The sequence below is a fragment of the Sinohyriopsis cumingii genome, chromosome 6 (assembly GCF_028554795.1).
Source record: "Sinohyriopsis cumingii isolate HCF-2022 chromosome 6, ASM2855479v2, whole genome shotgun sequence".
In the NCBI taxonomy this organism is placed as follows: Eukaryota; Metazoa; Mollusca; class Bivalvia; order Unionida; family Unionidae; genus Sinohyriopsis; species Sinohyriopsis cumingii.
The window spans coordinates 15,535,245-15,547,927 of record NC_142966.1 but is presented as its reverse complement, the minus strand read 5'-3'; positions in this window follow the sequence as shown (position 1 = coordinate 15,547,927).

Genomic DNA, 12,683 nt, shown 5'->3' with positions numbered 1-12,683 from the left:
TTGCCATGTTCAAATAAACTGAGATAGAAATAAGTTGGCAAATATAAGTTAACTATTAAGATTCTGCAAAGGCTTATTGAAAATTTGCTGTTAAAATAAAATATCTTATTTTTCAGATATACATTCTAATATGTTTATTTAAATATTAAGCAAAAATGTAGGAATGCTTTTTTGATAAAAGAATGTTTCATGTAGATTTTCCCAAATTATAGTTACTAAGAACCACCTCTGAACAAACGTCACGACAGATCCAAATAAACCTTTGGAAGAACGTCCACCATTCTAAACAGTGTTACTGATGCAGTTATCAGCTATGAGTCACGTGGCTTCTTCGTCATTAATCATATCTGGATGCACTTCACGCAAGCCAAGTTTAAGCTTCTAAGTTTTTAATGTCTTTTCCAGACAGGTTGTTTAAGCGTATGAGAATGAAATTCTTAGACTGTCTGATATTTATGTCTTTCATGGCCACCAGAACAGGCTTTCCTTTTTTTAAATTGCGAACCTTAGTCACAACAGACTTCAGTTTCGTTTCTTTCTTTCTTTGTTTTCGGCATTTGTTTGTGCTACTCATTAGCTATTCTTACGTTAGAGGAAGTTGCCACAGCCTCGCAAAAACCAGCTCTATGTTCGAAACGAAAATATGCGAGAAATCTGAGTTGGTCACATGGTCGGTAGAAGAGAAAAATTTGTAATCGTCTGTTGCCATTGCAAATGAAGAAAATTACCTACTGTAGCTTGGATTACGTTCTTAGCTGGATACACCAGCACCACAGTGCTTAATCAAGCGCCAGCCAAATACATATCTTAAGACTCCATTCGCAACGCCAGAATAACTATTCGTAAACAGTGACTGAAGAACAAACTTGTTCAAACATGTGTGTTTGATTTGGATTTTTTACGTAAATTAAAAACTTTTTCAGTCATATCGCTACGATGTCTGCAGTGTGACAGTTTATAGTGATATATAACACTGGGACACCATGCTGCAGACTAATAGCATGATGTCCCACAAAGTTACATTATCCTGACACCAGGCCGACCAGTCCTAACACTAACCTCTTAATGCTGAACGCCAAGCGAGACAGCTGTTAGTACCATTTTTGTAAGGTTTTGGTATGAATCGGTCTGGGATCATTTTTGGATACGCGACTGTTTTGTATATTGTCATGTCGATGTACCCGACTGTCGGGTATTTAATGCGAAAACATTATTATATACACGACAAACGTTGCTCTGTACAGCGTTACAAAGGGTGGGGTGGTTGGTTTATCTATATCATACGTTATTTCGATGTAGTGAGTTTGGTTCATTCCATGCGGCACGAGCGAAGTGCTTACGATGGAAAAGCCGTGCATTTCAAAATAGCATGTGTACATATAGGCTCATAGTAGAGTCAAACATTACAATACGGAAAGTCTTGTCAATGAGCGGTCCACTTTACGATGAGATATCTTCAGTTGTAGAGGAATGTGAATTGTGAAATTATTTTCCTATTGGTATTATAGGATAGAATTGTTTAAGTCTAATATTTATTTTGTATTTTAGATAGTTCCTACTTGTGTCAAATATTGCAATGTTATTAGGTTTGGCCCGGAAGAAGACAATGGTTATCGCTTGGTTAGGGACTAAGGCTTCGGGACTAGCGGGTCTGCAAGGAACAAGAGCTAGGTTAGGACCGATTGTTAAACGCGCTCACCACCCCCACCACCCCAAAGTAAGAGCAGACACTAGTTACCGGACACAAGAAGCTGATTTGCGGGTAACAGTCACTGGTCACCAGGTACTAGGGACAGGCCACCGTGTTCCGTGCACTGGGGATGGGTCTTTACAACCCTATGGTAGGAAGACTGGTATCGAGCGGAGTTCCCACCAATTTCCGGATCACCTTTTCATCTCATAGATGACTGGATTCGGCTTGCTGAAGACAGTTCAGGCGTTGGATCAGATCGGCATCCCCACTTCCCTATTATTCCTCTCATTCCTTATAGGATGTGGGTCCGTCCTCCACAGGGGTGCGAATGGCTTATTCCCCACATGCAGCCAGTGAGTTCTGGACATAGGCTTCATCGTAGTTAGGTCAAGTGTAAGAGCCGTCGACCTACCGTGTCCAACAAGGTTGGATCTTAAAAGAGGGAGGAGAAAAGGTCTTTCCCTAAACGCTGAGGGCGTAAAGGTATTGGTCCTAAACAACAACCACAGACCAGTGCTCTTAACAGTTTGTTCCTATGGAAGGAGTTTCCAGAATTCGTTGTCTTCCCACGAATTCTCTTATGCAGAGACACAGTCGTTCACTTAGTCCTGCCTTCCAGGAAAGAGTTCAGAATGATGATGTCCTTTCTGTCCTTGTTAAAGCCAATGAATTTGACGCAGAACAGACCAATGTAGTACACTCTCCCCTTGGGTCACCTGCACCTTCCCAGCCCTCCGTGATCCCCCTGCGGGTCCGGGGTTGTAGAATTGGCCCGACGTGCCTCGCTACGTGTCGTAAAAGGCGACTAAGTAGAGGCAACCTGTTTGCCGTGGGTTGCGTCCCGTGTCGGGGGAGGAAAGGATCCTGGTAGTTGAGCAGTGGCTTTCCCTGCAATACACTACTTTGGCCTCTACTTCTCTTAGACGGGTGGTCGGGATGGGCCCGGTTCCGACAAATCGGCTGGTCACGCCGAGCCCTAGGAGGTCTTTATTAACTTTCTCACCTTCTTACTCTCTCTCCTTGTATCTCTCTTGATACCACCGTTGCCCCTATATTCTTTTCCTTTATATTTCCCTTTTCCAAGTCTTAGAAGGCCTCCTAGAAGGCGGTGGCTTAACGGGTCAATCGGGGGGTAATTTTACCGACCTTAGAAATTGGCGACTTCAAGGTCAATCAAAGGTAATTTTATCAACTGAGTATGGCATTTGTGTATCCCTGGCACTTGAAAAGTGTCCCCTTGTTGGGCTCCTTGGTGGGTGGGGAGCACGGGTGCTGAATTTTTAATCTAACCATCATGGATAATTCCAAAAAAAATCAAAATAAAAGATCGAAACCCTTATCAGAGTCTGACGATGAACCATGTAGTGTGGAGTCATTTCCACGCTTCATGGTCATACAGTCAAAAGATGCCACGAAACCGCTTGCCGCACTATCTCCATTTGTCATCGAAAAGACTATCACAGGATCGATTGGCACACCCAAAAGTGTTAAAAAGTTGAAATCGGGTTGTCTTCTTATTGAGTGTGAGCGACGAGGTCAATCAGACAATATCAGGAAAATGAAAACGTTCTTTGATATCCCAGTAACCTCATTCGCTCACACCACACTGAATACGTCCAAAGGCGTGATTCGCTGCCGTGACTTGGCTGGAGTCACCGACGCTGACATCATCGAAGGAATGAAAGATGAAGGTGTCACTGCAGTCCGACGAATACGTATTAAACGTAATAACAATCTGCAGAACACCAACACCATTGTACTCACCTTCAACAGGCCAACTGTACCCAAAGTGGTAAAAGTTGTCTTTTTGCAAGTAAAGGTAGAGATTTACATTCCCAACCCTCTTCGGTGTTATAAGTGTCAAAAATACGGCCATCACGAAGACCGCTGCTCCAAGAGCCAAATATGTGGCCGATGCGGAGACAATGCTCATCAGGAATCTGATTGTAGAGCAACTCCGCATTGTGTCAACTGCGGAAAAGAGCACCACGCAAATTCCAAGGATTGCGATACCTGGAAACAGGAGAAGGAAATTCAGAGGGTAAAATACACAAATAATATTCCCTATCCAGAAGCCAGAAAAATTGTACAGGCAAAAACAGCCCATCCTGGCCCATCCTTCTCCACTGTAGTGAAGAGCAATCCTAAAACAACGAAAGACGCTCAAACACAAACAGAAGCACCCGATTCAACACCAAATTCAAACACCCCCATTACCAAGCACAGAAAAACACGGCATCTACTCAGACTACATTTAATAATACCCAACAACCTAAGTCACCAAAGAGTAAAAAATCTCACGGAAACAGGCAACAAAAGGGGTCAGATGACCCCATCAAACTTTATAACAGGTTTGGAGACATCGAGAGCATGGATGCAGAAGAATCTGCTCCATGCGCCCAAGGGAACTCCAGACCTACAAACAAAAAATTCACCCTCGTACTTCCTCCAGAGAAATAACAAAACAAATTCCGTCTGCGAAAGGTCTAACCTAGCTCCACAATCTTTAATTTAAATTTATAATGAAAAACACTATCATACAATGGAATTGTCGAGGACTTAAAGCAAATTACAATGATATTCTCCTGCTTTTAAACGAACATGATCCTGCGGTACTATGCCTTCAAGAAACATTCTTGAAAGATACAGACAATATCACATTTAAAAACTACTCCCTGTTTAACACCTGCTCTCCAAATGTTGATAGGGCATCAGGAGGAGTTTCTGTTATTGTAAATAACAGAGCTCCTTATAGCTTCATTCATTTAAACACCAATTTACAAGCCATTGCTGTAAGCGTCACTCTACATCGAGTGATTACATTTTGCTCTATTTATTTACCACCAAACACTAACCTAGTACCAAACGAACTCGACAATCTTGTTCAACAGCTTCCCGCACCCTTTGTTTTACTCGGGGATTTTAATGCCCATAACATTTTATGGCGATCAAATCATATAAGTGACAGAGGTCACAAAGTTGAAGACTTTATTTCTAGACACTATCTGTGTCTATATAATACCAAAACCTACATATTTACACCCAGGCACGGGTACATACACAAGCATCGATTTGACAATTTGTTCTCCTTCTCTGCTTTTGGACTATGAATGGAAGGTCGCTGATGACCTTCACAGCAGCGATTACTTCCCAATCTTTCTTGTATATCTTAACTCTACAGGCGATGAAGTAATTCCACAATGGAATTTAAAGAAGGCCGACTGGGCCAAGTTTGAAACACTCTGTAAAACTAGGCTGAATGAGGATACAGTTTTCAATGTTGACGACACCATTCAGCATTTTACATCTATTTTAATAGAGATTGCAGAAGAATCCGTTCCCAAGTCCTCGCCATATTGTAAAAGAACCCAAAAACCTTGGGTCACTAAGGAATGTAAGGAAGCCATTAAACTACGCCGAGAAGCATTAAGGAATTTAATAATCAACCGACGCCCGAAAACTTAAATATATATCGCATTGCCCGGGCCAAAGCTCGCCGCATAATCAAAGAAAGTAAAAGAGCATCATGGAAGAAGTATGTTTCTTCTTTAAACTCTCGTTCCTCTGTTAAAAAAGTTTGGGACACTATACGCAAAATAAACGGAAAGAGAAAGCAAAACCCTCTCCGACATCTGACACTGAACAATAACAACTTTAGTTCAAAACGTGACATTGCAAATATTCTTGCTGACAGTTTCTCGAAAAATTCCTCATCATCTAATTATTCAGAAGCCTTCCAAAAACTTAAAACTCAAAAAGAAAAGTCACGTTTAAAATTCACATCCAACAACTCGGAAAGTTATAATCAATTGTTCTCACTATCGGAGCTTAGGGAGGCTTTAGATAAGGCCCATGATACATCCGCTGGGCCTGACGAGATACATTACCAGTTTCTGAAACACCTTCCAGAATCATCATTAACAGCTCTTTTGAAACTCTTCAATGATTTATGGATTACTGGTAATGTGCCAAAAATCTGGAAAGAAGCAACTGTAATACCAGTCCCCAAACCCGGTAAAGATAGCGAAGACCCCAACAGCTATCGACCAATTGCACTCACAAGTTGTGTGTGCAAAACAATGGAACGAATGATCAATTCTCGGCTTGTCTGGTATTTGGAAACTAACAATTTAATATCTCCTTTCCAAAGTGGCTTTCGATATGGCCGGAGCACCAATGATCATCTGGTTAGACTAGAAACATTCATTCGCGATGCATTTATTAAGAAAGAACATTTAGTAGCGGTTTTCTTTGATTTAGAAAAGGCCTATGACACGACATGGAAGTACGGGATACTAAATGACCTGAACGATCTAGGTCTAAAAGGCCGTCTGCCTTCTTTCATATCCAACTTTCTCTCCGACAGAGAATTCAAAGTACGAGTGGGCTCTACCCTCTCAGATCTGCACGAGCAAGAGATGGGTGTGCCCCAGGGCAGTATTTTATCTGTGACGCTCTTTAACATCAAAATTAATAGCATCACCAAGTGTTTGACTCCTGGTGTGGATTGTTCGTTATACGTTGATGATTTTCTAATATGTTATCGGTCAAAGCACATGCATACAATTGAAAGACAACTGCAGCAAAATATAAACAAAATTCAAAATTGGGCCAATGCAAACGGTTTCAAATTCTCGAAATCAAAAACGGTATGCATGCATTTCTGTCAGTTACGAAAATATCACGATGAACCGAACCTCACACTGGATGGAACACCTATTCCAGTTGTTGAGGAAACCACATTTTTAGGTATAATCTTTGACAGAAAACTGACCTTTATTCCACACCTAAAGAACTTAAAGGCTAAATGCTTAAAAGCACTTAACCTACTTAAAGTAGTAGCGCACACTGACTGGGGTGCTGATAGAAAAGTCATCCTAAATTTATACAGAACGTTTATTCGCTCCAAACTAGACTATGGTTGCGTTGTGTATGGTTCTGCCAGAAAATCGTATCTTAAAATGCTTGATCCAATTCATCATCAGGGAATAAGACTGGCTCTGGGAGCATTTAAAACATCCCCGTGTGAAAGCCTTCTAGCTGAGGCGAATGAACCACCGTTATCGCATCGTAGAGAAATGCTTTCCGCACAGTATGCTCTCAAATTAAAATCAAACCCTCTGAATCCTGCTTTTTCGGCTGTTTTTCAACCCAAATACAAAACTTTATACGAAAATAAACCAAACGCCATACCTTCCTTTGGCATTAGAATATCATCCAGCCTTGACACTGCAAATATAGATCTTTCAAAAATTCAGAAAACATCCATCTCCGAAACACCACCCTGGCTAATTAAACAACCAAAAGTACGTTTTACGCTACACGATGGGAAAAAGTCCGAAACAAACCCTTCTATCTTCCACAACTCTTACCATGAACTCCTCACCGAATTTAAAAACTACACCAGAATTTACACTGATGGATCAAAGGATGAGGAAAAGGCTGCTGCAGCCTTTGTTTGTGGAAATCACACAACGCAAGTTCGCTTACCAAATGGAGCATCAATTTTTACAGCCGAAATCAGAGCAATAGACCTTGCTCTGCAACATATAGAAAAGAACCGTATTTTAAACAGTATCATCTTCTCCGACTCGCTATCAGTACTCCAGTCGCTACACAATAGAAAACTGGAGAACCTATTATTGAAAAACATACTCGTAAAAAATACCGAGCTGAGTGTCTCCCACAATATAATATACTGTTGGTTACCTAGCCACATTGGTATTAAAGGTAACGAAAAAGCAGATCGCGCTGCTAAAATGGCCCTTTCTCAAGAACCATCTGATTTTAAAATACCATATACTGATTTTAAACCTTGTATCAGAAAGTTCTTACGTCAGAAGTGGCAGGCATCATGGAATGATGCTGTAAATAACAAACTTCACGCAATCAAACCAACTCTAGGAGAATGGACTCCTTCCTACAGAACCATTCGTAGGGAGGAGGTAGTCATTGCAAGAATCCGAATTGGTCATACTTATATCACCCACACCCACATACTAAAAGGTGAAGACTCACCAGAGTGCGTTTCTTGCAATGAACCATTCACTGTCAAGCACTTTATGATAGAGTGCTTTGACCTACAACCTACGCGCGATCGTTATTACATTGTGCATGACATGAAAGAACTTTTTGATAATATAAACATCACTCGTATTATAGAGTTCTTGAAAGCCGTAAATATTTACTCTAAACTCTGACTTTTATGCTATCACCTTGTGCAGTTTTATGCAATATATATACCGTCCCATTTTAATACCTATTCATCTTTTTTACATCTCCCGCTGATCGGGAAGCTTTATTTTGCACCGTTACCATCTTACCGTTTTTAAGTTCAACCATTTGTTCTTTTATATCGCTGGTCGATATAGGACCTTTTATAAGTTTTAAAAGATTATACAAATAACACTTTGTTTGGCGCTAAATAGCCTAAAAGTGCTGATGCACCGTTAAAAAACAAACAATCAATCAATCAACCAGCCCTCCGTGAAGAAGGCAGAGAAAGAGGAATATAAGCCGTTTGATAAGGTGCTTGATCAATTGCTTCCTTCTCATTCAGTTACGATAAAGAAGCTTTCTCAAAGATTTAGCAAAGACCGTGAGTTTGTAAGACAAAGTAAGCGGTGGTCTGTTCCTCCATCTACGTTACTGCATTGGTACTGCTTCTAGCTATAAAGTTCATACTTCTTCTTGACCTACAAAAATTCCCACTTTGGATGCGGATGCAGCTAATGTGGATATTTCAACAGGACCTGCGAAATAGAGACCTTGGAACAAAATGCTAGGTTATTAGTGACAGTAACTTCTCATGCTAATTTATATTCAGCAGTCTCCTTCAGCCTGATGCAGAGGAACCTCATTCTCGAATGGTTCTTCATCGGTTGTTGGCAGCAGTCTAAAGACGTTAAAGCATGCGCTGCCCTTGTCCATAGCCTTGTTAATCGAGCTTATTCACCTCTGCAGGGATGTGGCACTGGACACCTCCAAGGTCTTAAAAGACTACACTAATAACCTTATGTGGGCTCCCCCCCCCTCCCGATGCCGACAGTCTTCAGAGGTCTTATCTCCTCTGTGGCTAGTCTAGACTATAGGGACCATCAATACCTGTCCTTTGCATCCACTTCTGGCTCTTCTAAACCAGTCAAGAAGCAGAACTATCCTGATCACCCTCAGGGCCACTGGCAAAATTCCCAGTCGAGACATCAGCCTATTTTTATGGTTCCCAATCGTCAAGCGGGTGTACGGAGGGTACGCCGCAAAGGACCAGGAAAGACCTTCACGGGGCGTACACCATTTCCCAAGGAAAATGGTAGACAGCCGTAGGATTCGTTCTCCCACCCACCCGCAGACCATACCACTTACTTTACTTTCCGTTGGTGCCAGACTAAACCTCTTTTCGCAGGTTTATTTGGGCATACCAGTCGATGGTTTGGTCCGTTTTATCATACGAGATGGTTGCCGGCTTTGATTCCGGGATCCAACTCCTCTAGTAAGGTCCGCCATTTGCTTTCATCAGTTATATATGGCCCAGTTAAGGAAGAGGTACATCCTCATCTCCAGAAGGGTGCATTAGAGAGGGTGTTAAAAGACAAATATCCGTCCTTCTATTACAATTTTTTTCTGGTCCCCAAAAAGGATGAAAGACTCCTCTAATGATCCATATTTCCTCGTTTAACAAATTACTGCTCGCGAAGACATTCAAGATGGAGACCACAACCTCAGTCAGGAATGCCATAAGACCTGGTTATCTGGCGGTCTACATCGTTCTTCAGGATGCATAGCTTCACATCCCTATATTTCCTCCACACAGGAAGTACCTCAGATTTTGTTTGGACGGAGAGGTCTTTCAATTCCGAGGTCTGTCATTTGTTCTAACCTTTGTAGCCAGAGTTTTTCCCATAGTCTTGAGAGCAGTTGCAGCGCATTGAATGCCATTCTGTATCCTAATCCTCCAATATTTCGACGATTAGTTGATTCACAATGGCAGTCTAGAAACCCTCAGAACGTAATTGTCTTTTTGTTGGTCCATAGTGACCAGTTTTGTATCTGACCAAGCACAGAGAAATTAGAGTTATATCTATCTCAAGATGTCATATGAATGAGTTAATGTTTTTAACAGACATAGGGTAAATTCGGATTTATCTTCACACAATAGAGAATAATCTGTCTCTATTGGAGACATTGGGTGTAACGACAAAATTGTCATCTCGTCTTTTCCTCTCTTTGCTGGGGTCCTTGAAAGCTTCTACAGACCTGATTCCCTTAGGCAGGCTTCACTTGCGTTCTCTTCAGTTTCTACTTTCAGCGGCTTGAAAACTGCACAGGCACCACTAGTCCGTTCCAATATTTATGGGTTTGGAATTATCAAACGATCCAACTTAGTGGGCAAATCGGGACCGTCTTCTGGCCCAAGTACCCATATACCCTACCTGAAATCAATTCTTACATGTTCGCACATGCGGTAGATTCAGGTTGGGTCGCTCACCTAGAGCAGAAGGGGTCTGAATGTTCAAGGTTTATGGTTTCGGGAAGAATCTACCCTCCGCATCAACAATTTGGAAATGAGGTCAGTGTTTCTAGGCCTGCATGATGCATCCTGCAAATAAGAGGTCGGTGCTTAATAGTCTCCTTTTACAACACGTCGGTGGTAGAGTACCTTCGAAGACAAGAAGGCACTTATGCACCTTCCCTCTGTGTGGAGGTTTGGAACCATCTTCGCTGGACAATTCAGAGGGAATAATCGTTAGAGTAAGAACATTCAGGACAAATTAATATTTTTTCGAACAGTCTGTCTACAAAAGGGAGGACAGTTCTTACAAAATTGTCCCTCAAGCAATCTGTAGTTGACTCTCTGTTCCATCTTTGGGTTAATACCATTGTCCGACTTGTTTGCCACCAAGCTGAACAGCATGATCCCTTTTTCTGTGTTCCCTGACCCTGACCAGAGGCCTGGGTAGTAAATGTCTTCAGCCTAATGTGGAATCGTCTGTTTGCTTATGCCTTCTCACCTTTCAGGATGATTCCACAGGTCCTTTACAAACTTTGGCTCTCTTTTGAAGATAAGTATTTCCTGTAATGGCTTGTTATTTGCCAGTTTGAGATCATCACCCCTTCCACCTAACTGACAAATTCAGCTATGCAATAGCACCAGTTAATATATTACTGATATTAAAATTTAGCTTGGGTTGGTGGGTCGGTAGATGTAATACTCGCTGCAACTGTTTCCATATCCCAGCCTCTTTTCCCGCACTGATGTCCCTCTTAGGCCTTCCCCCCCCCCACATATGTCCTAGGTATGGCGATCTTAGACAGGGGATTATTTGATGTTCTAGAAATTCTTGTTCACACTAATGGGAGGACAGATTTTCCATCACTAGGTCGGGTATGTTTCTGCCGGAAAGTAACCAGTTATTCAAAATAGCAGGGTAAGTATTGCATCATTAAAATTAGCTCCATCACACAACCGACCACACATTTGTAGCAATTTTTCATTCAGAAGGCCTATTGCCTTTTCCATTTAAGACTATACTGGTTGCACAGGTGCCTGTTGTATTAAACTCAATATATTACATAAAACGAGCGCATCCTTGTCGGATAAAATATTTGTTGTTTCACTGTAGTCAATTTCGATAAAAAAATATTCAGTATATGATCTATATTATTAGTTGCATCTTTGACAAGCTTCATTGTTGGACCATTTGTTCTTGTGTAATAGTCGTTGTATCTGGTGAGTCCGATAATCGTATTGGCTACGTTGGTGATGTTAAGAATTGATTAGATTTCCTTTATATCGATGAAATAATGTGCACCGTTGAACAACATCATGATTTCGTTGTAGACAAATCCATCTTTGAGCATTGACACATTAATTGGCATCATCGTTTGGTACAAGTTTTCCCTCAATTTCCAAGAAGGCCTCACATGGAAAAAAGCCCTAGCATATCCTACATTAATAATTATATTTTTTATTGATTGGAGTACCTACCTGAAAATAATAATACTACAAATCTGTTTTCATTTGATCCACCAACAAAGGCGCGCCCACGTCAAATGCGTGATCTGATATATTGAGCCATTGTTTTCACATTAAGTTTGTCTTATACCTTGGCGTAGAGGTAATTATACTAGAAAAACAATATTACCTAGATTTTTTTCTACTGCAGCTAGATAATAACATTCAGAAAATTACATAAACTGAACTCGCTCTTTCTTTTGAATGCATCGTTCAATTTATCAAAGAATCTCAATAGCTGTGACATGCATTGTCGGACACATAATCGGAAAATGTCCATAAATTGATAAACTTCGGAATGATTTTAGAACTGGATCTTTGTAAACTTGGCCAAGCTTATGAGCAGTAAGGATAAAAAACGTATATAATATTGTGCAAAAACAAATGAAGCCTCTAACTTTAAGTAAATCCTCTAATAAATATGATGTGAGCAAAGAGAGTTGCACAAATGAATTGTTGATGATTTTAGCGAATGTTCTTGCTGCAGTTATGAAGATCTTCAAGGGCAATCAATTAAACAAATGTTTCCTTGGGTTATAATACAATGGAATCCAAATGGAAAATGGAATCCGAACTCAGCAATCTTCAGTATGTCTATGAAATGTGGTACAAGACAAAGAAGATGAGCAACACAAGCACAAAAACATTTTTCAGAAGATATTACTAAAAGCAACGAAGAGAAAACTATCGATGAAGAAGTTTACAAGAGACCCAAGTCATTTGATATTATTGAATACAAATGCACAAAGGTTGGTCGTATTCGAGTTGGCGCAATACTCGTAATGGGTAATTTGCGCTAGTTTGGGTTGATAGTTAGTTGCAATGTAACTAATCCGCTTTTGCAAATGAATTTACGTCTAATATTATAACATTGCATGTTGATTCAAAAATGAACACGCCTGTTTATTTGAGAAAGCCTGATTTAAAATTTCGATTTTCCAAAATGCGTGGAATAGACTCTGTAAATTTCCCTATTCG